The sequence below is a fragment of the Ornithorhynchus anatinus genome, chromosome 9 (assembly GCF_004115215.2).
Source record: "Ornithorhynchus anatinus isolate Pmale09 chromosome 9, mOrnAna1.pri.v4, whole genome shotgun sequence".
Classification (NCBI taxonomy): Eukaryota; Metazoa; Chordata; class Mammalia; order Monotremata; family Ornithorhynchidae; genus Ornithorhynchus; species Ornithorhynchus anatinus.
This window is the reverse complement of record NC_041736.1, coordinates 32,092,545-32,115,752: the sequence shown is the minus strand read 5'-3', so window position 1 is coordinate 32,115,752 and position 23,208 is coordinate 32,092,545. Positions and strand designations below refer to the sequence as shown.

The 23,208-nt window shown below is 43.7% G+C and overlaps 1 long non-coding RNA gene across 1 annotated transcript in view; it reads right to left on the bottom strand.

Moving 5' to 3' along the window:
- The window catches only part of LOC114814162, an 87,785-nt gene that overhangs the window by 64,191 nt on the left and 386 nt on the right, over positions 1 to 23,208 (bottom strand). The window lies entirely within an intron of this gene.

Below are 23,208 nucleotides of genomic sequence, written 5' to 3'. Positions count from 1 at the left end.
TTTTGTGTAATTAGGTCATACACCGGAACATTGTGATCGGCGATGGAGATGAGAGGGGGGTGGGGGAGTCCTCGGTTCACCACATGTGCCCAGACAGACAGCTGGACTAGAGGCTCTCTAGTCTGAGGGATCATCCGAGAATGGTGGAATTGGGAGGAACCCTGTTGTGCTGTGGGAGAGTTGGGTGTAGAGAAGCAGTGTGGCTTAGTGGAAAGAGCCCGGGCTTGGGAGTCAGAGCTCGTGGGTTCTATTCCCTGCTCCACCACTTATCACCTGTGTGACTTTGGGCAAGTCACTTAACTTCTCTGTGCCTCAGTTACCTCATCTGCTTAATGGGAATTAAGACTGTGAGTCCCTCATGGGACAACCTGATTACCTTATATCTACCCCAGCGCTTAGAACAGCACTTGGCACATAGTAAGTGCTTAACAAATGCCTTCACTATTATTATTACGTCCTGGAAGCTGGGAGTAAGAAGAATACCCATCTCAGAGATATGTGGGGTGGGAGCGACCTGGACTCAGGAAGATTTTTTTTTATCACATATTTGGGGATTGCTGGTAACTTGAAAGAAAAATGAACCCCTGCTGTTGTTAAGATATCCTGAATCCTTCTGTAGCTCTGCTCTTGTGTCCTCAACAATGTTGTTGCGAGCTTTGTCTTCCAAACACCAAGGGGAACGGAAGGTTCTCTCTGGGGCCTGGTATCACCCTTTCTCATGAGCAACTTTTATGCCTGGGAGTCAGAAGTTCATGGGTTCTAAACCCGGCTCTGTCACTTGCCTGCTGTGTGACCTTGGGCTAGTCACTACACTTCTCTGAGACTCAGTTCCCTCATCTGCAAAATGGGGATTGAAACAGTCAGCCCCATGAGGGACAGGGACTGTGACCAACTAAATTTGCTTGTATCTACCCCAGCACTTAGTACAGTGCCTGGCACATACTAAGCGCTTAACAAAATATTATAATTATTATTATTATTAACATAACCAGATTCAGCTAATCCCAGCCCTTTCTCGAATCTTCCAGTGGGAAGGCTCTCTCCCCACCTCTCCTTTTATATTGTACTAAACTAGGTAAAATTTTCCTTAGGAAAGATTGTAAAGCAAATCACTGTTTTCCCAAGATATAAAATACTGAGCAAATATATATATGTATATATGTATATATAATGTGTGTATACATATATACATATATATTGATATACATATATGTGTGTGTTTAGAAAGTGATCAAAGCTCAAAAAGTATAGAAAACACTATTAATGAAGGAGATGAAATGGTATTTGTTAAGGGCTTACTTTGTGTCAAACACTATTCTATATGCGAGAGAAAGTACAATTTAATTAGATCATACACAGTCCATGTACCACATGGGGCTCACAATCTAAGCAAAAGAGAGAAAATGAATCCCCATTTAATGGTTGAATGTCAGGTGAATTGTCCAAGGTCACACAGTCCATACTTCACTCTGCTGCCTGGATTCTCTTTCTACAGAAACTTTCTGGGCACGTCACCTCCTTTCTCAAAAATCTCCAGTGGTTGCCTATCAACCTCCATATCAAACAAATACTCCTTACTGTTGGCTTCAAAGCTCTCCATCACCTTGCCCCTTCTTACCTCACCTCCCTTCTCGTCTTCTACATCCCAGCCCGCACACTCCGCTCCTCTGGTGCTAACCTTCTCTCTCTGACTCGTTCTCGCCCGTCCCGCAGTCGACTCCTGGCTCACGTCCCACCTATGGCCTGAGATGCCCTCCCTCCTCATATCCACTAAACAATCATACTTCCTCCCGTTCAAAGCCCTACTGAAGGCTCACGTCCTCCAAGAGGCCTCCCCAGACTAAGCTCCCTTTTCCTCAGCTCCTCCTCCCCCCTGTGTCACTCTGACTCGATTCCTTTGCTCTACCCCCTTCTCCCTGCCCCACAGCACTTGTGTATGTATGTACCTATCTATAATAGCGTGGCTCAGTGGAAAGAGCTCGGGCTTGGGAGTCAGAGGTCATGAGTTCAAATCCTGGCTCTGCCACTTGTCAGCTGTGTGACTGTGGGCAAGTCACTTAACTTCCCTGTGCCTCAGTTACCTCAACTATAAAATGGGGATTAACTGTGAGCCTCAAGTGGGACAACCTGATTACCCTGTATCTACCCCAGTGCTTAGAACAGTGCTCGGCACACAGTAAGTGCTTAACAAATACCAACATTATTAATTCTATTTATATTGATCCCTGTTTACTTGTTTTGATGTCTGCCTCCCCCCTTCTAGACTGTGTGGGCAGTGATTGTCTCTATCTGTTGCCAAATTGGACTTTTCAAGTGCTTAGTACAGTGCTCTGCAGTCAGCGCTCAATATGTTTGAATGAACACCCAACTGGCAGAGCCAGGATTAGAACCCAGGTCCTTCTGACTCCCGGGCCCATGCTCTATCCACTAGGCCAAGCTGCTTCTCGATATATACCAAAGATAAAATATGAATCATACAAGTTAGTGTTTAACTAGGCATACCTCAAAATCTTAATGGTCTTTCCCAAAAGTCTTCCAGGTGTTCATCTGATGCTCAACTGCATCCGATAAGCATCCCCTTTAATAGCCAGGCCTGAGCTATTAGACAGGCATGGGGTCGCCTCAACCCTGGGGCTGTGGTCAACTGGAAAGTTGTCGAGAGGCAGAGCTGCATGGGCTCAGAGAGTTTCCTCGACACCCTACCGATCAATCCTTTATCCCCTCTTTTCCATCACTGGTCCTCTCTTTGACACAGTGGAGAAGTTAAAAATTGCTCCTTTATGAGAGGAAAAGGAGCGTGAGAGGCAGCCATTTCGGAGGATCCATCTTGGTCACCCTATTCAGAATGTCTCAAGCAGCAGGAAGGGTAAGAGGGCTGGGATGTCTGGGGCAGGGGGTGGAGTAGCTGGGGACCCCTTAATCCCAAGACCTATGGACTGCAACACAGTCAGCCCTTGCATCAACTGGCTCTGGTGTGTACATCTCCGGTACTAATTTCCAGCGATACTTTCTTCCCTGGACTCATATCACGCTTACTTGCCCTCACGCAAGTACTTCTAAGAGCGCTGAATCATGAATCGAGCTAAGAGGGCCAATAGGTTTTAGATATAAAGCCAGAAAGAGCCTGGAAATACATATCTGTACTCCAAGCTCTGCCCAGAGGAAATGAGAAAATTATGAGTAAACAAACTTTATCCTCATTCTTAATACACCTTCCAAGATAATTATAACCCTTGGGTTTATTCAGAACTTGGCTACATGAAGTTCAAGCAGGTCTTTAAGCTTGTTATCTTGTTAATCCTCTTTAAAAGCTTCAGAATTGGCAGGGGCTTGAAGAACTATCTCTATTTTACAATCCCCAAATTGAAGCACTGAAAGGTTAAATGGCTTGACCTGGGATAGAGTTGGAAGTAAAGTTTGGGCCATGTATTTTCCAATCTCAATTTTAACTAGAGTTTGACAGTCTCCAGGGAATTGGAAATAATGAAGAGTGAATGAGCACACTTTTTCTTCAGTCTAAAGTGCTCAGATGAATAGTTTTTCCTCCTCTGTTTTATAGCACCATCTGGAAATTCCTTCTGGACTTCTCCAGCTTCTATTCTCCAGTCAGTCATCAAATCTCATTTTAATGTGAGACCTCGGAGAGGGGAGTCTTTGTGGCGGGAGGAGTGCATAAACCTGACTGTAGAAGAGAATTGGAAGAGGGGAAGTGGATCCAACAGGTGCACACAACCTGTGTGAGGAGTTGGGGCCACAGTGGGAAGAGGGCGGGGAGTTGGGGGAGGCGATAGCTCAGTAAATGGTATTTATTGAGTATTTACCGTTTGCTGAGCACTGTACTGAGCTCTTGGGTAAGTACAATTCATTTGAATTGGGAGACACAATTCCTGCTCAGGAGGAGCTTACTGGGGGTGTAGCTGTAGGGTGCAACGGGATCCAGAGAAATATCCTGCTGTGCGGCCTCAGGTCAGGATGGTTGGAACAAGTCAGGGTGACAGAGAAGGGAGTGGGCGAGCAGGAAAGCAGGGGCTTAGGGAAGACCTCTCGGAGGAGATGTGTTTTCCATAAGGCTTTGAAGACGGGGAGAGGAATTGTCTGTCAGATTTAAGGAGGGAGGCTTTCAAAGTCAGAGGCAGGTTGTGGGCCAGGTGTTGGCAGTGTGATGGGTAAGACTGAGGCACAGTGAGAAGGTTAGCATTAGATGAGTGAAGTGTGTGGGCTGGATTGTAATAGGAAAGTAGTGAGGTGAGATAGAAGGGGGCAAGGTAACTAAGTGGTTTAAATCCAGTGGTGAGGAGTGGGGTTTTTTTTTACGCAGAGATGGATGGGCAACCACTGGAGTTTTCTGAAGAGGGGGGTGACATGCCCTGAATGTTTTTGTAGAAAACTCATCTGGACAGCAGAGTGAAGTATGGACTGGAGTGGGCAGAGACAGGAGGCTGGGAGGTCAGTAAGGAGGTTGAAGGATGAGTGATTATATTAACGTGGTAGCACTTTGAATGGAGAAGAAAGGGTGGATTTTAGCGATGTTAGGTATGTGGGACCCACAAGATTTAGTAATGGTTGAATATGTGAGTTGAATGAGAGAGAAGAGTCAAGGATAACACCAAGGTTATGGACTTGTGAGACAGGAAGGATAGTGGCACTGTCTTCAGTGAAGGGAAAGTCTTGGGGAGGACAGGGTTTGGGTGGGAGGTTAAGGAGTTCTGTTTTGGGCATTTAAAGTTTGAGGTGACGAGACGACAGTCACGTAGAGATGTGTTGAAGGCAAGAGGATATGCAAGCGTGTAGCGAGGGAAAGAGATAAGGCCTGAGGTGTGGGAAAGCAACTGTTAGAGAGTGAGCAGTTGAGAAGGTCAATCAGAGAGGGAAGAAGAATGGACACAAGTGTTATTAAATGGTGAGAAGTGATGGAGTTAGAGGCATAGGTAGAGAGAGTGGATTTTAAGAACGGGGGGAGACCTCCCCTTGAGGGATGGCCAAGGTGGGGGACAGTGGATATAGGAAAGGCGGGGAGTTTTTATTGGAGTTCGCACTTGATAGTATTATTGTCAATGAAAGAATCCAGGGAAAGTCATCTGTGGAAAGATGTGGGATGGAAGGGATACAGGGAAATTCAGTGGTCCGGAATCATCAGGGAGGGTAATATATATGGCAGTCACTGTTGGGGGAGAAGCAGTGTGATAGACGAGAAGCCGTGTGGCTCAGTGGAAAGAGCACGGGCTTGGGAGTCGGAGGTCATGGGTTCGAATCCCAGCTCGGCCACTTGTCAGCCGTGTGACTGTGGGCAAGTCACTTAACTTCTCGGTGCCTCAGTTACCTCATCTGTCAAATGGGGATTAAGACTGTGAGCCCCACGTGGGACAACCCGACTCCCCTGTGTCTACACCGGTGCTTAAAACAGTGCTCGGCACATAGTAAGCGCTTAACAAATACCAACATTAGAGAAGCAGCGTGGCTCAGTGGAAAGAGCCCGGGCTTGGGAGTCGGAGATCATGGGTTCTAATCCCAGCTCTGCCACTTGTTAGCTGTGTGACTTTGGGCAAGTCACTTAACTTCTCTGTGCCTCAGTTCCCTCATCTGTAAAATGGAGATTAAAACTGTGAGCCCCACATGGGACAACCTGATAACCTCGTATCTACCCCAGCGCTTAGAACAGTGCTTGGCACATAGTAAAGGCTTAACAAATACCACCATTATTATTATATTAGAGTGTCTGTCTACCCCTCTGGACTGTAAGCTCATTATGAGCAGGGAATGTGTCTTCCAACTCTCTTATATTGTTATGTTGTACTCTCCCAAATCTTTAGTACAGTGTTCTGCACATAGTAAGTGCTTAATAAATAAAACTGATTGATTAAATTTCAAGTATCTGAAGTCAGCATGATGCCTAATAATAGGCATTTGTTAAGCGCTATGTGCCACACACTGTTCTAAGCGCTGGGGTAGACACAAGCTAATCAGGTTGTCCCACGTGGGGCTCACAGTCTTCATCCCCATTTTACAGATGAGGTAACTGAGGCACAGAGAAGTCAAGTGACTTGCCCCAGGTCACACAGAAGACAAGCGCGGAGTTGGGATTAAAACCCACGGCCACTGACTCCGAGGCCCTTGCTCTTGCCACCAAGCTATGCTGCTTCTCCTAGATTTTTGCCATCAGAAGCATGAGTGCAGAATGGAGGGTGTGTATTCTGGAGGTGAACCAGGATTGGAGGGATTGAGGAACTGAGGGAGGGGAGTTCAGAAGAGAGGGCAATGTTGAGAACGAGGATTTGAGCCTCAAGAGATGGCAGTTTAAGAAGAGAGTCTAGTTGGTCATCATGAGCTAGAATAGTCTAAAGATCGGTGATCGCCATGTGGAGAGAACCATTTTGTAGGAATACAGGTGAGGAAGGAGCTTAAAAGCTCAGAGAGAGGAATTTTAGAGTTGGTGAAGTAAGAGAGATGCTACAGATCCAGTGTGTGTGTGTCAGGTTGGATTTTAGGAGAGGTGGGGTGGAGCAGGAGAACTGATGAATTGAGGATTAAGAGGAAGTGGCTAAAGATTCATTAGAAACATCCATGAGAATGTTGAAATCTCTGGCAATCAGCATAGGGCAGGAGGAGAGGTAAAAGGAGAAAAAGACATCAATCGCTCCAAAAAGTATTTTAATGCCAGCTGCTTTTATGCGGGAGGAAACCTTTCATACACATTCCCAAGCCTTGCTTTGGGTCTTACGGAAAGAATAGTGCTCAGGGAATCAGGTGAATGGGGTCCTAGTTTTGGCTCTTTCTGCTGGACCAATATGATCTGTGATGAAGGTTTCTGCCCGAAGAACCACCCATGGAATAGAATCACCCATGGAATCCAGAAAAAATAGCTACCTGGGGGGTCCTGCAAAGAGGGAAGACTTCACATCTTTCTGCAGCATCATATCACTCTAGCACCGAGTGGGGACCGGAACATGGTCATCTGGACCCGAAATGGGTCCTGCACATACAAAGTGCTCTTCACTACACAATATGTTGTGCGGCCCTGCTTGCCTACTCATTCTTTTCACTAAGTGTTTCAGCAAGAACACAACTGGAAGGAACAGAAGAATGCAAATGGCCCGTCACAAACCCCTAACATGATTAATCATTCCTTTGCCAATGCTTGAACAGTACTGGGCACACAATAAGCCCTTAACAAAAACCACAGTTTTTATTAAAACTGACAAATATCCCCAAACCAGCATCCCCATTACTCCGGGGAAACGGAGTCCCATTTCCAATGTTGGAGCATGGTTTACATGACACTTACTGGACCTCAGTCAAGGATTAGAAGGGGAATCCAAGGGTGACCTGTCTTCCCCTTAGCGGTGAGGTGGTGGAGGTCAAGAATTGTCACTGTGACAGATGATTCTGGTAGTCTTCCTCCAATGAAGAGTCTCAAAGCACTTGTTCTCGTCTAGAGTTCAGAGTAAATCCCCTCTGATAGCTGGAGGCGATAGGCCCAGCCAGTTACCCTCATCTCTGAACCATCATCAGTCAGACACATTCGACGCTAAATCAGAGTTTTGTACGAAGCGAAGATGCTCTGTATATGGACATATAGGAACTAGAAGTCAGAAAATCTGGGTTTAATTTCAACTCTGCTACCTGCTTGGGGGTGATCTTGGATAAGTCACTTGACTTCTCGCTGCTTACTCAATTGCGAAATGGGGATTAAATTCAAGTTCTTCTTTTCACACTGTTTGGCCTATGTAGGGGAAGGGACTGTGTCTCATCTGACTGCACTGCAGATACTCTAGTACTAAGAACAGCGTTTGGCACATAGTAAGCACTTAAACATTATTATTATTATTGTTGTTTTTACTTAAGTTTCCTCAAATTCCCCTGACCTTTGGGCTCTCAATTCCTAGGCTTCTGAAAAGCAGGGTCTCTGCTACATTAAGATTTGAATTGTCAGGAAGATATACTGGCCCATCATTTTGTTTAAGCTGTTTCATCAGAAGATCTGCTCAAGATCATAGATTTGGAGATTGAGGAACACCTCGTTTATCTTTCCTGTGTCTGACCTGTACTGCACATTTAAAACCTACGGTATCTCTGTCTCTCCTTTTCTCTTCTACACGGGAATGGAAAAAATAATTCTTATTGTCAAAAAAAGTATTCGCAGGGATAATGGAGATCCTTATCAGGCACTTAATCGCCAAAATTTGGATTAACCTTTAGGTGAACCAAACTCCATCACTGAGCAACCATGTTACAGTGAGAATGGTAGTAAAGGAAAGACAATTCATAGTGTTGATTCAAGCCAGCTCCTTTGGGGTGACTGTCTCCAGACTGTCTGCTTCATTCCTCCCGGTGGTTTTGAGAAGAGGGAAGAATAGGATTCATTTGATTTCGGGATGTGTTTAAGCTAGTCACACCTTAACTCTCACTGAGACGTAGTAACGGCATTATCAATTCTGGATAATTAAGCAGGTTCTCAACATGAAGCAGGAAGGTCATAATATGTCCAAAACAGAACTCGTCTTCCACCGCAAACCCTTTCCTCCCCATGAGGTAACCATCATACTAGATGGCACCACCATCCTCCCCGTTTCACAAGACTGTAAGGTCCTTGTGACCTGTTTATTGTTTTATTGTACCTCTCAAGCATTTAGTAGAGTGTTCTGCACAGGGTAAGTGCTCAATAAATGATTTATTCGATAGTATTTATTGAGCGCCTACTATGTGCAAAGCACTGTACTAAGCGCTTGGAATGTACAATTCGGCAACAGATAGAGACAATCCCTGCCCAGTGACGGGCTCACAGTCTAATCGGGGGAGACGGACAAAAACAAGACAACTTAATCACGATAAATAGAATCAGGGGGATGGATATCTCATTAACAAAATAAATAGGGTAATAAAAGTATATACAAATGAGCACAGTGCTGAGGGGAGGGGGAGAAGGGAGAGGAGCAGAGGGAAAGGGGGCTTAGCTGAGGGGAGGGGAAAGGGGGAAGAGGGAGGAGCAGAGGGCGGAGGGGGAGCAGAGAGGGAGCAGAGGGAAAGGGGGGCTCAGTCTGGGAAGGCCTCTTGGAGGAAGTAGGGCTTTGAAGAGGGGAAGAGAGTTAATTTGGCGGAGCTGAGGAGAGAGGGCATTCCAGGACAACGGGAGGACGTGGGCCAGAGGTCGACGGCGGGATAGGCATGAACGGGACATCAGAGTGAGATGAGAAGGAAGTAAGCTAGCCTTTGTGCCCTCATCGATTCCACGCCTCTCTCTCTCTCGGGCAGGAGGGCTATTGACAACGCCACCACCCTTTTTTTTTTTTTAAATGGTATTTGTTAAGCCCTTACTATGTGCAGGTACTCTACTAAGCTCTGGGGCAGATACAAGATAACCACTTTGGAGACAGTTTATGTCCTACGCGAGGCTCACAGTCTTAATCCCCACTTCACAGATGAGAAACTGAGGCACAGAGAAGTGACATGATTTTCCCAAGGTCACACAGCAGACAAGTGGTGGAGTCAGGGTAAGAACCCAGGTCCTTCTGACTCCCAAGCCCGGGCTCTTTCCACTAGGCCACATTGCTTGTTGATACAAAACTGTGCAAGTGAATGATGTCTTTGTGTGGTGTTTATGGGCCTTCACTGGCAAGGTCCCATTCACACTTTGGTGGGATATGAGGCAAGGGCAGGTACCTCTGACCTATTTTACAGAAAGGAAAAGAGGATCAGCTGGAAGCCAAAGGACTGGTCCAAGCAGAACAAGCCTTCCTGACTTCCAACTTGGAGTTCCCGCTCTGAGCAGAATGGAACAACGTGCAGTTAATCAAGGTGAAAGTTCAGGTGTGAAAAACAAATTTGAATGATAGAACGGGTGTGGGGTCTCCAAAAATCTGCCCTAACAGGAAGGAAGGAATCAATGTGTGGGTGAGAATTTCTCAGAAAACTTCTTTTTGATAACTGGAGTCCCTTCCATCGGGACTCCAGGCCCTATGGGGGAGGGATGGTCCCCAAATGTACACACCCCGCACCTCACCCTCCCAGTTCCCCCAGGAGAAGATAGAGTCCAGCAGACACCCTGGCCCAAAGCTTGTCCTGACTGCAGCAATGAGGGAATCCATTAAATTGTGAAGAGTTTTGGCTGTTGATAATGTATTCCCGTAACCTTGGCCTTAGCTTAGATTCATGTCTCTCATTGAACCCAAATAGCCTGTTACCAAATCCTTTCAGTTCAACCTTCACAATCTTGCTAATTTGTCTCTTTCCTCACACCAAAACCACTACTGTGCTAATCCGAGCACTTAACCTATATCACCCTGAATACCGCATCAGCCTTCTTGTTGACCTCCCTGCCTCTCTCCAATTCATTCCACACTTGACTCTGCTGCCTGGATCATTTTTTCCCCCTGCAAAACTGTTCAGTCCCTGTTTCCCCACTCCAGTGGTTGCCCGCCCACCTCGGCCTCAAACAAAAACGCTATACCATCAGCTTTAAAGCACTCAAACACTTTGCCTCCTCCTACCTCACTTGACCTCTTACTTCAGCCCAGCCCTCACCCTTCACTCCTCTGATGCCCATCTACTCGCTGCATTTCTATCTCTATGTCATCACCAATCCCTAGCCCACATCTCGCCTCTGGTCTGGAACTCCCTCCTCTTTCATATCTAATAGATGATCACTCCACTCACCTTCAAAACCTTGTTAAAATCACATCTCCTTCAAGAGGCCTTTTCTGGCTAAGCCCTCAATTCCTCTTCTCCCATTCATTACTGAGTCACCCTTGTAATTAAATTTGTGTCCTTTATTCATTCATTCAATAGTATTTATTGAGCGCTTACTATGTGCACAGCACTGTACTAAGCGCTTGGAATGTACAAGTCGGTAACAGATAGGGACAGTCCCTGCCCTCTGATGGGCTTACAGTTTAATCGGGGGAGTATTCACCATACCCCCTGTTCCAGAGAACTTACGTAGCAAGTCATTTAACTTCTCTGTGCCTTAGTTACCTCATCCGTAAAATGGGGATTAAGACTGTGAGCCCCAAGCGGGACTTGGACAGTGTCCAATCTGATTAGTTTATGTCTGCCCTAGCGGTTGGTACAAGACCTGGCACAAATACCATTTTCCTCTAGATTATAAGCTCATTGTGGAGAGGGAATGTGTCTGTTTACTGTTGTACTGTCCTCTTTCAAGTCCTTAGTACAGTGCTCTGCACACAGTAAGCGTTCAATAAATACAACTGAATGAAATGTTTGTAATATATTAAGTAATTTATATTCATGTCTGTCTTCCCCTCTAGACCGTTAACCTCTTGTGGGCAGAGAACGTGTTCACCAACTCCCTTATATTGTTCTCTCCAAAGCCCTTATGTATTGGTCTGTACACGGTAAACAATCAATAGATACAAGTGGTTGACTGAGGTCCCGCAGTTACTGCCATCTGGGAAATTGGTGACATACAGGGGGTCGTGTGGTTTGTGTGTCCGGTCCAGCCAGGTGAGCCCGTGGCCGATACACTTCCAACCAAGCATCTCGGTTGCTCAGTCAATTAATCAGTCAATTACAGTCATCTTTTTTGAGCACTGTGTGCAGAGCACTGTCTAAAGCACTTGGGAGAGTAAAATATAACAATCGCTAGACACATTCCCTGCCCACAACAAGCTCACAGCTAGAGGAGAAGGCAGATGTTATTAATATTATATAGATGTAGACATAGAGAAGCAGCATGGCCTAGTGGCAAGAGCACGGCCTTGGGAGTCAGAGGTCATGAGTTCTAATCCCCCTTCCGCGATTTGTCTGCTGTGTGACTTGGGCAAATCGTTTTATTTCTCTGTGCCTCAGCTACCTCATCTGTAAAATGGGGATAGAGTCTATGAGACCCACATGGAACAACCTGATCACTTTGTATCTACCCCAGCAATCCGAACAGTGCTTGGCACGTAGTAAGTGCTTAACAAATACCATAATTATTCATAATTGTTATTAATATAAATGAATTAAATTACAGGTATTTACATAAGTCTTTTAGGGCTAAGGGAGGGGTAAATAAAGGGTGCAAAACCTAGTGCAAGGGTGACACGGAAGGGAGTGGAGGAAGGGGAAAATGAGGGCTTAGTCGGGGAAGGCCTCCTGGAGAAAATGTGTTTGTAATAAAGCACTGACACTGCGGAGAGTGAACATCTGTCATATATGACAAGGGAGGGCATTCCAGGCCACAGACAGGTCATGGGCAAGGGGGTGGCAAGGTAGATAAGATTGAGGTTGGCACTGGAGGAGTGAAATGTATGGCCTGTGTTGCAATAGGAAATCGGGGAGTTAAGGTAGGAGGGGGCAGTGTGATTGATTGCTTTAAAGCCGGTGATAAGGAATTTCTGTTTGATGGGGTGGTGGATGAGAATCCACTGGAAGTTTTTGAGGAGTGGGGAAACATGGACTAAACGGTTCTGTAGAAAAATGATCTGGGTAGTGGGAAAAAAGATGGTGCTTGCCTATAGAGCAAAATGTGTTTCTCTACACATATCATAGAGGGACTGTTTGGATATCAAAACAAACATAGTCTTGGAAGCAGTATTTTGTATCCCATACAATAATAGAAAAGTGCTTTGAGGGGAAAAAAATAATTTGATGATGGTCAATCCATTCCTTGATCCAAACAATTTCTTTAGCTGCTGTTAAAAAGAAATTCTGGAATTAAAGAAGTTGATTTATAGAGGGAAAAACAGACCTTCTCTCACCTGACTGAAATATTACTATTTTCCTTAATATTATTTTTTACCTTCTTCTCTCTGGAGCTTTAAGCTTCAATCACTTTCCTACTGAGTCTGGGGAGAAATTAATAAAGAAAATAATATAGGATCTAATCACAAGTGAACTGAATTGAAACACAGTCGAGAAGTACTACCCTGCTTAAAAATAGAATTGTTTCAGAAGAAGACTCAAGGGAGAAGCTTTTTTATACGTTATAGGTTGCTAAATGTTTAAGACAATACAAGAGGGTGCAAGGAATTAGGAGAACAAGGACAACTTAGCCAGCTACAGGTTAACTTAATTCTTCTTTCACCTTTTCGTGTTTTAGCGTGTCTTCAAGCCACTACTCTAATTGCTTTTAAAAAAGGAATTGTTAAAATAAGCTAAAGCAGCATATAATCGCAAGTGGTTGAATTTTTCCACATGGGCTGAAGTTCATATCAAGCTTTTATTTTTAAGATGGTTTTTCATGAATGAAGCAAGGCACTGCCTAGGTCGGTAGTCGAAGCTGGCACTCCTGACGTACAGTGGAAAGGGAAAGAGGAACCACAGACCACAGAAGACTCAACGCCTTAACCTGGCCTTGTGGGAAATCTTCTGGGCACGGTGACATTCAAATTGGGATAATCCTCATACTGTGAGATAAGTGACTGAATGTCCTATCTGGATGCTCCCACTAAATTAGGTGACCTTGAGGACTATCATTTATTTTCTCTGGTCTAGTTTTCTCCTTTATGAGATTCAGAAGCTATCGCTCGCCTGTTGGAACATGTATGAATTTCTAAAGCACTTTGCAAATAGGAGTAAGAGATAATCAGCTTTGTTCCCCCTCGGTCATTCTCGAAAAAAATAAAACATAAAAAGGAACAACAGGTTATCATGAAAAAATAATACTATCATACCAAGCTGTAAATTGACCAGCAATGATAGTGTACTGCTGTGTTTTGGCTGTTAGAGGGTAAGTTCTCTCTAAGTCTGGAAAATTATCATTATTTTGACTGTGAAGAAAAGTGAAAATATTTGGGATGTTTTGTTTTTTTCTAACCGGGGCTTATTAGCGACAATTTCTGTTTGTACTACCTTCGATTTCCAACTCAGATCATTTCTAAACAATGGGTGGTTGCTCACAAACTCTCTTTGCTTGTGAAAGTCATAAGGAAAGAAAAGGTATCCTGGGAGAAATTAATGTTAAAGATCTGATTGCATATGTTACTGTAGCAGAAATTTGATGGCTTATTTCACACCACAAATCGTCTGCAGTGTCACCAGGCAGACAAGCAATAAACTGGTAAAGTAGCAATATGGTTTTACTAAGCCAAATTAACAACAATCGTGACATAATAGTTTTGGGGGCCTGGGAGAATCAAAAGACGGTGAAAGACGAACACTGATATTAGAGATGAACAAAAAAAAATCCCAAAACAATCTGACAATAATTTACAAAGGCTACTGATTGGGGAAAAGGTGTAGGGGGTTATGGGAAATGTGGGAGGGGGCAGGGAAGATGGGGAATTTGGACAAGCACAAATGACCCTAAACTGAGTCAGCGGGAGAAAGAGGAGGGTAGGATAAGGGGAGGGCCTCAAAGAGTTAAGTTAATCAGATCCCACATGGGGCTCACAGAGTAAGTAGGAGGGAAAACCAGTATTGAATTCCCATTTTGCAGATGAGGGAACTGAGGTGCAGAGAAGAAAAGTGACTTGCCCAAGATCACAGAGCAGGTAAGTGGTGGAGCTGGGATTAGAACTCATGGCCTCTGTCTCCCAGGCCCGTATTCTTTCCACTAGCCCAGGCTACTTCCCAGGAAAGACATTCTAAATGCATGGTGAATATCATTATGGGGAACATCAATATGGCGACAATAGGAAGTCTTTGTAGGTTTGTTTCGGTCATTATAGTCACTCCAAACTCAAACTCCTCACACCGGAAAAATCCAATCATGTTTTGCTTCAGTTTTTGCTAGCTGAAATGGGAATATTGTTACTTAGGTGGATTCTGTTCTCAAGAGATTTTTATATCAAAAGTAAGAAGCTGTAAAAAAAAAAAAAAAAAAAAGACAAAATGTGTTGCACTTTTCCAGTTTAATTCAAAGACAAATCAGAAGAAAGTACTTGTAAATATAGAGCTGAATGATTTCCCCAGCTTCTCTGTTCCTTGAGTTTACTTGAATCACAGTGTTTTGTGTTGTATTTCGCTACTCTTCTCTAGCACTTTCAATCTACTAGATGAGAAACATAAGGGCATATTGAATTGTGGGTCTAGTAAAAGTTTGATCATTTTTGATTCCAAGAGTGCTTTGTTTTTAGATCCCCACTGTAATTAGTTGAAAGGTTATTTGAGGAGGATATGAAGTAAACCCCAAAGGTTATTGTTAAATGAAATCAATTTCATCTGCACTCATTTTGAACTGAAGTTTTTTTTTTTTTTTTTAATCCATGGAGCGAAGGAAATACAAGTATTTCAGACGGTAATTTTTCCACTAAAAGTGACATGTAGCTATCGAACATTTCCAATAAACCTTTAAAAGCCAAGAGAAAAGGTAGTTTCTAACAACTCTTTTGAGTTATGTGTGTGAGTGTGAACAAATAAATGCACTCACTAGAGGTTTTTAACCATAATTTCTCAGCTCTCGGGAGAGCGAGGGAAAGAAGTTCAGCTAATCTATAAAACCTATGTAAATGTCTCCGGTATTAATTGACCTTGTGGGAGCCGTGAAGAGTCACTGTCCCTTTCAGCGCTTGGAAAGCCCGATAGATTATCGAGTCCAGAATTTCACTGGGGTGAGGCAGTATTAACAGTAAAAAGTGACTTTGCGAGGCCTTTGTGGGTCACGGGATGGTGGGCCAACCTGATTATCTTGCATCTACCAACCTCCTTAACTTATAGCAATCGCCTAACATATACCATGTAAACAAGTGGAAGTGCAAGGATTAATAATAGTAGACACAGCATTTATTGAATACCCATTTGGAGTGAAATGAACTAGGCACTTAATAAAAATAATTCTTGCGGTAATTTTTGAGTACTTACTATGTGCCGAGCACTGTGGTAGATACAAGGTAATCAGGTTAGACACATTCCCTGTCCCTCATGGGGTTCTCAGTGTAAGGGAGAGGGAGAAGGGGTATTCCTCTCACCCCTTAACTATGGAAGTACATCACAGGTCCTTTCTGCAACCCCTGCCATTCTCCATCTATACCTACTCCCTTGGAGAACTCATTCTCTCCCATGGCTTTACCTAGGGAAGCAGCGTGGCTCAGTGGAAAGAGCCTGGGCTTCGGAGTCAGAGGTCATGGGTTCGACTCCCGGCTCTGCCACTTGTCGGCTGTGTGACTGTGGGCAAGTCACTTCACTTCTCTGTGCCTCGGTTACCTCATCTGTAAAATGGGGATTAACTGTGAGCCTCACGTGGGACAACCTGATTACCCTGTATCTACCCCAGCGCTTAGAACAGTGCTCTGCACATAGTAAGCGCTTAACAAATACCAACCTTTTTTTTTTTTTTACCACTTCTATGTGGATGACTCCTAAATCCAAAACTCCAGCTCTGATAGCTCTCCTTCTCTATGGTCTCACATTTCCTCCTGCCTTCAGGGCATCTCGAGTTGGATGTTCATCTCTACTTGATCATTGAGAAGCAGCGTGGCTGAGTGGAAAGAGCCCGGGCTTGGGAGTCAGAGGTCATGGGTTCTAATCCCAGCTCTGCCGCTTGTCAGCTGGGTGACTGTGGGCAAGTCACTTCACTTCTCTGTCGCTCAGTTACCCCATCTGTAAAATGGGGATTAAAACTGCGAGCCCCATGTGGGACAACCTGATCACCCTGTGTCTCCCCCAGTGCTTAGAACAGTGCTCTGCATATAGTAAGCGTTTAACAAATACTAACATTATTATTATTACTACTTGGATGTCCTGCTGACATCTCAAATGTCATATGTCCAAAACATCCCTCCCAAACCCTGTCTTCCCCTTGACTTTTGCATCCCTGAAGACAGCACCACCATCCTTCCCAATTCACAAGCTTGTAAACTTGGCATTATTCTCCAACCCACCGATTCGATCCATCACCAAAACCTGCCCCGTTCAACCTTCCCGACGCTGATAAAATCCGCCCTTTGTTCTCTATCCAAATTGCTACCATTCCCAGCATTTATCGTATTCCACCTTGATTACTGTTAACAGCCTCCTTGCTGACCTCCCTGCCTCCTGTCTCTCCCCACTCTAGTCCATACTTCACTCTGCGGCCAGATTATTTTTCTACAAAATCATTCAGTCCATGTTTCCCCACTCCCTGAGACCCTCCAGTGGTTACCCAGTCACCTTTGCATCAAAAAAAATATTTCTTACCATAGGCTCACTCAATCACCTTGCCCCCTCCCACCTCACTTCTCTTCTGTTACAGTTCAACCCACACACTTTGCTCCTCTAATGAACCTACTCACTGTATCTCCATCTCAACTATCTCACTGCTAACCTCTTGCTTACATCCTGCCTCTGGCCTGGAACATCTTTGCTCTTCATATACTAGAAGCGATCACTCTCCTCATTTTCAGAACTCTATTAAAAGCAATTTGCTCCAAGTGACCTTCCTGACTAAACTTTCATTTTCTTTTCTCCAACTCCCTTCTGTGTCACCCTTGAACTTGGACTCACACCCTTTAGTCACCCCACCCTCAGTCTCCCAGCACTCATGGACATAACCATCGTTTAGTCATTTATATGTCTGGAGCCCTTCTGGAACGTAAGCTCACTGCGGGCAGGAAACCTGTGTACCAACTCTGTAACGATGTACTCTCCCAAGGTCCTAGTTCAATATTCTGCACATAGTAAGCACTCAATGAATACGATTAGTTGATTGATTAATCCATATTTTACAGATGAGAAAACTGAGGCCAGAGCAGCTAAGTCATTGTTATATTTATAGCATTTGTTAGGCACCTACTATGTGCCAAACGCTGTACTAAGCACTAGGGTAGATAAAAGGTAGTCAGGTCAGGCAGAGTCCATCTCCCATATGGGCCTCAGAGTTTAAGTAGGAAGAAGTAGGATTTGATTCCTCTTTTTTAATAGATGAGACAAGTGAAGCTAGATAAGTTAAGTGACTTGCCCAAGATCATACAGCAGGCAACAATATGCTCTTTCTCCTAGCCTATGCTGTACCTCTCCCAGTTTTATTCCATACTTTGGGAAGAACCATATAAAGAATCATATGTTCCCTAACCATAAGAAGTTTACAATCCAACAGGAGGATTTCCTTTGGCTGGAAGTGTCTGCAATAACGGGGAGGCCACTGAAAACCGGAAAAAAGTCTTTCCCCCACCTCTATTTTATATGTTGCTTATCACATGATCATTTGAAGAATGATAACCCTAAGGACTCACCTTCAATCACTAAAGTTCAGCGAGAAAGTAAAAAAAATGACAAACCAATATTTCGAGTTCAGTTTAAAACTGTGGGAAAAAAAAGCAAGAACAAAGCTAATCCTGGGAAAATCATTCTAGAAATGGATGCTCAAATTCTGACAGGAAGATATTCTGAAAGTATATCCTTGATTAGCCTCTGGACCTTTCCACCACTTCGAGTGTTCGGTTCTTCCTTACTCTCAAGAACAATAATGAACTACAGTCTTCTTTCCTGAAATGACTGAAAACGGGTCGAGAAGTGACTTCTAACAGTCAGATCTGCTTTAAATGATCTGTGTTTTATTAGCAGCTTCTATGGGCTTAATTCCACCTTTTGTAGTCACACAAAATGCTACAAACATGAAATGCAGGTAAGAGCATATTTATATCGTTAGGATTTAAGGCAGTAGAATATTTGAAATAAAGTTGTAACACTGAGCTGTACCAAGACAGTACAGGGCTACTCATGTTATTCTTTCATCATGCAATGTTCGCTGGAGTTATATTTACTTTTGGGTTGAAAAGGGCAAATCTTTCATGTTTTAAATGCTTGGGATACTGAAGGGTAATGGGAGGACGTAAAAAATATAACCACGAAGGTTGTAACCATTCAACCTCCTTGCCAATCTGTTCTCCTCCTCTATGATGAGCTTGCTATTCTCACTACCTATAATGATAATAATAATTATGGTATTTGTTAAGCACTCACTGTGTGCCAAGCACTGTTCTAAGTACTGGGGTAGATACAAGGGGCTCACAGACTCAACCCCATTTTACAGATTAGGTAACTGAGGTACAGAGAAGCTAAGTGATTTACCCAAAGTCCCACAGCTGACAAGTGGTGGAGCCGGAATTAGAACCCCCGACCTCTGACTCCCAAGCCCGTGCTCTTTCCGCAAAGCCATGATCCTTCTCTGGAACGGTTTGTCGATGGACTGGCACATGTTGCCTATGACTGGCTAATAAGTCAGAATCCTTCCAGAGGATCCAATGAGCGAGCAGTTTATCGTGATTCCTGATCATGTGTCTATAGTTTAAATTACTATGTCGCCTGATCTTCTGGCCAGGGCGGCGCCAGGAAAGATGGAGGCGGGAATTTCCAAGAAGCTTGGAAGAAGAGACCCAAGCCAAACACAGACTGTCCACCAGGGAGGCACGAATGGATGTATTTTCCTCTACTCGACTGAGGAGAGGGGCAAATCAAAGCAGATCTACCTGTTACAGATCCTCGAGAGAGATTCTGCCTCCTCTGCAGTAGACAGAGGGGCTGCTCCTGCAAGTCCAGCTCCCCCCTGATCATCCCAGGCTCCAGAGCAGTGGCCAGAGAGAGAAAGCCCTCATTTTCCCTCCCCTCCTTGCCGTACCCCAGACCCGTGGATCATTTTGAGTGGGCTCCCACTGTGCCCCAGCAAAGGATGGAATGGGTACCCTCGTGTTTATCTTTCTATTTAAATGAAATATATAAAAAACATCCTCCGGGAGCAGGGAGTGCTGCCCTGCCCAGCATTCATTCATTCAATCTTAATCAATCATATTTATTAAACTCTTACTGTGTGCAGAGCACTGTACTTTTCCTCGATCTGTGAAATCTGCTCCTGCTTGTCTCCCTCATTACAGTGTTAGTTCTCTGAATGTATCTTTTACTTACAGCGTACTCTCCCAAGCAATTATATAGTAATGCGGACCCATAAATGAGCAATAAATACTAGTGAATAAATGATGGGTCAAGACCTAAATCCAGCACAAGCCTCTCTTCTAGTCCAACTTGACTTCAATCTTTCCAAGCATCTCTTCAACTCACCCTTCATTCAACATGTCTTTGTGAGAATATAGTAATTACTAAGCATGCAATAGGTGCAGAGAACTGAATCAGGAGCTGGAAGTATATAGAAAGGACAAAGACATGGTCTCTGCTCTCAAGGACTTCTGTTAAATGGCATAAAACATAAAACATCATGGCCTAGAAGATAAAGCAAAGGAATGGGAGTCAGAAGGACATGAATTCTAATTCCAGCTCCATTGCTTGTCTGCTGTGTGACCTTAGGCAAGCCACTTTACTTCTCTGTGCCTCAGTTACCTCACCTATGAAATGGGGATAAGACTTGTGAGCCCCATGTGGTACATGAACTGCATCCAACCTGATTAGTGTATTTACCACAGTGCTTAGTACAGCATCAAGCACATAGTGCTTAACAAATACCACAAAAAATCATCATGTATCAATCAGTGGTATTTATTGAGCACTTACTGTGGGCAGAACAGTGTACTAAGTGCTTGGGAAAATACAGTACAACAGAGTTGGTAGACACACTCCCTGTCCACAAGGAGGTTACAGTCTAGAGTCATAACTGTTGCTAAGAATCAGTGTAATTTTGAACCACTTTTCAGAATCGCCAAAGTATTCTGGATCGACAGACAGTTCGCCAGAAGAAGTCCGATATCATATGCCTGTCCACGCTTAGAAAGCCCAAACACTTTAACACAGGTAAATAGAGTTGACGGTGTCACTGAATGGTTTACTAGGATAATCAAGATTTTTAAAAAGACAGATAGCGAGGGCTAAAATCCGAGCAAGAAGGATTGTCCGCTTTATGGGAGTCATAGGCTACTGTACAGAAACGCATCGAGATTCAGACAAAATAGAATTGGTAGAGACCCACCATCTCTATAGCTCTGAATGTTGAACAGAACCCATTCACCAGCTGCCGAAGTTCACACATTTCCACATATCACCAGTAAATAATTTTTGAGGTTCAGGATATTTTATGAATATCAAAGCAATGCTCATCACCGGACCCCTTTGGTGGGATGGGCGGGCTCCTGATTCCATCTTAAAGGCCAGAGTATCCATGATTAAATTGCCACAATGCACTCTTCTGGGCACTAATAGTATCATAATAGGAAAAAGAGCAGTTGTGTTCCCTCTGCACTCTTGTCTGAGTTTCAAGGACTTGACATACAATTCTTTAAAGGTGAATGCCGTAATTTTTGATTAAGTGTGTGTATGAGATAAATGGCAATAAAAATATGTTAAAAATGATTCTCTGGGGATAATGGTGTGATAAATTATAAATTATGGGCAGGATAGATTGTGCAGAAAAGGTAGTGAAGGAGCTTGGCCTAGTGGAAAGAGCTGGGGGCTGGAAAGCAGAGGACGTGGGTTCTAACTTTGCCTCTGCCACTTGAATGCTGTGTGACCTTGGGTGAGTCTCCTAACTTCTCTGGGCCTCAGTTTCTACATGTGCATAATGGAGATTCAATACCCAGTCTTCCCTCCTACTTATGATGTGAGCCCCATATCTCACCGAATATTTTATATCTACCCCAGTGCTTAGTGGAGTGCATAGTAAGCACTTAGCAAATGCCATATTACTATTCCTATTAGATGCCTGGCTGCATATCCACGTGGATGGTGGAATGTTCTAAAAGAAAGCAACAAGTATCAACCCCCCACCTCGGGGTGGACATTTCCTCTCTTCTGGCCTAAAATCCTCAAGAAGGCCCAGCTCCGGCTTCCTCTGTTTCATTCAATTTCATTTTCTTCTCATTTTCCAAAACTGCTATTCTCATCCGAGGGGTGGATCAGCATCCAATCCCTGGGTAGTTTCTTGTTCCCTTGAGCAATGTGTTTCAGTTTGGGTAATTACATTCTGCCACCCTAAATTACCTCTGCAATTTGCATTGCATTGAGTAAGGCATTTTTCTTTAATATCTATCCTAAATTGTTTCCTGGTGTTTCTGCAGTCTAGAAAATATAATAAAGACGCCAAGGTAATACTTGAAAAGAGTTCTCCCTACATATAGAAACACGCTCCTATATAATTTCATTTCATGCAGTAGGGGCTTGGGTCCTATTAATAGTAATTGTGGTATTTACTAAGTCTTTTCTATATGCCAAGTATTATAAGTATTGGATTATATCTAATATGATATTAGATACAGATTACATACATATTACATACATATACACACACATAGGCAGATTAGATGATGATGATGATGATGGTAATTGTTAGAACTTACTATGTTCTAAGCACTGGGATAGATAAAGGGATATCACGTTGTCCCACATGGGGTTCACAGTCTTAATCCCTATTTTACAGATGAGGGAACTGAGGCACAGAGAAGTGAAGTGACCTGCCCAAAGTCACACAGCTGATAAGGGGCAGAGTTGGGTTTAGAACTCACAACTCCTGACTCCAAGCACAGGCTCCTCCATTACAGTCCCTAAACAACATGGGGCTCAAAGTCCAGAGAAGTGGAATCCCCATTATTCCTATGAGGAAAATGAGTCACAGGAAGTTAGGTGACTTGTCCAAGATCACACAGCAGGCAAATTGTGGATCTAGGTTTAGACTCAGGTCTTCTGACTCCCATTTATTTGATCTTTTCACTGGGCCATGCTGTTTACTAATCTATTAGAGTATAATTCTGATAGCGAGGAGTTTCCATTCTTCCTCCATTTTCTCATTTTAATTCATTTTCCCATTTTTCTATCTCCTCTTTCCTTTCCCACGTTGGAAACTTTAGAGTGGGAATGGGGTGAAAGCTTACCCAGGCTTTTCGATCACTTCAGTGACTTAAATTCCCACAATATTTGCTTTGGTCTTTGGGAACCAGACGTTATATGCTTTCAACAGAGTTTTTGTCTACTCTCTGGTTATGGCCTTTATTAAGATAATTTGTTCTAGTTACTCTTAATGGTGACCTCAGTGTTTTAATAGAAGTACTGTGGTATCTGTTCTCATTTCTCTAATGATTCCTGCATGGCAATATGAGACGTTTTCTCTTTGCATCAGCCCTATCCATTTACATTTGTCCTTAGTCAAAATGTTCATTAAGTGACTCCCAACGACATTTCAAGATTGTGTTATAATTTGTAAACTAGCCAAGTGTAGGGTGGTGTCTCATCCTAGTAAACACACAAAAAGTCCAGCCAAGCAGGCCAGAAAGATTCATCTGCAAAGGTCATTTCCAAGGCACTTTTATAGCATGATTTTTATGGGGAAGCAACATGGCCTAAGGAAAAGGATATGGGTTTGGGAATTTATCTTTCGACTCCACCACGTGTGATCATTGACAAGTCGCTTCTTTGTGCCTC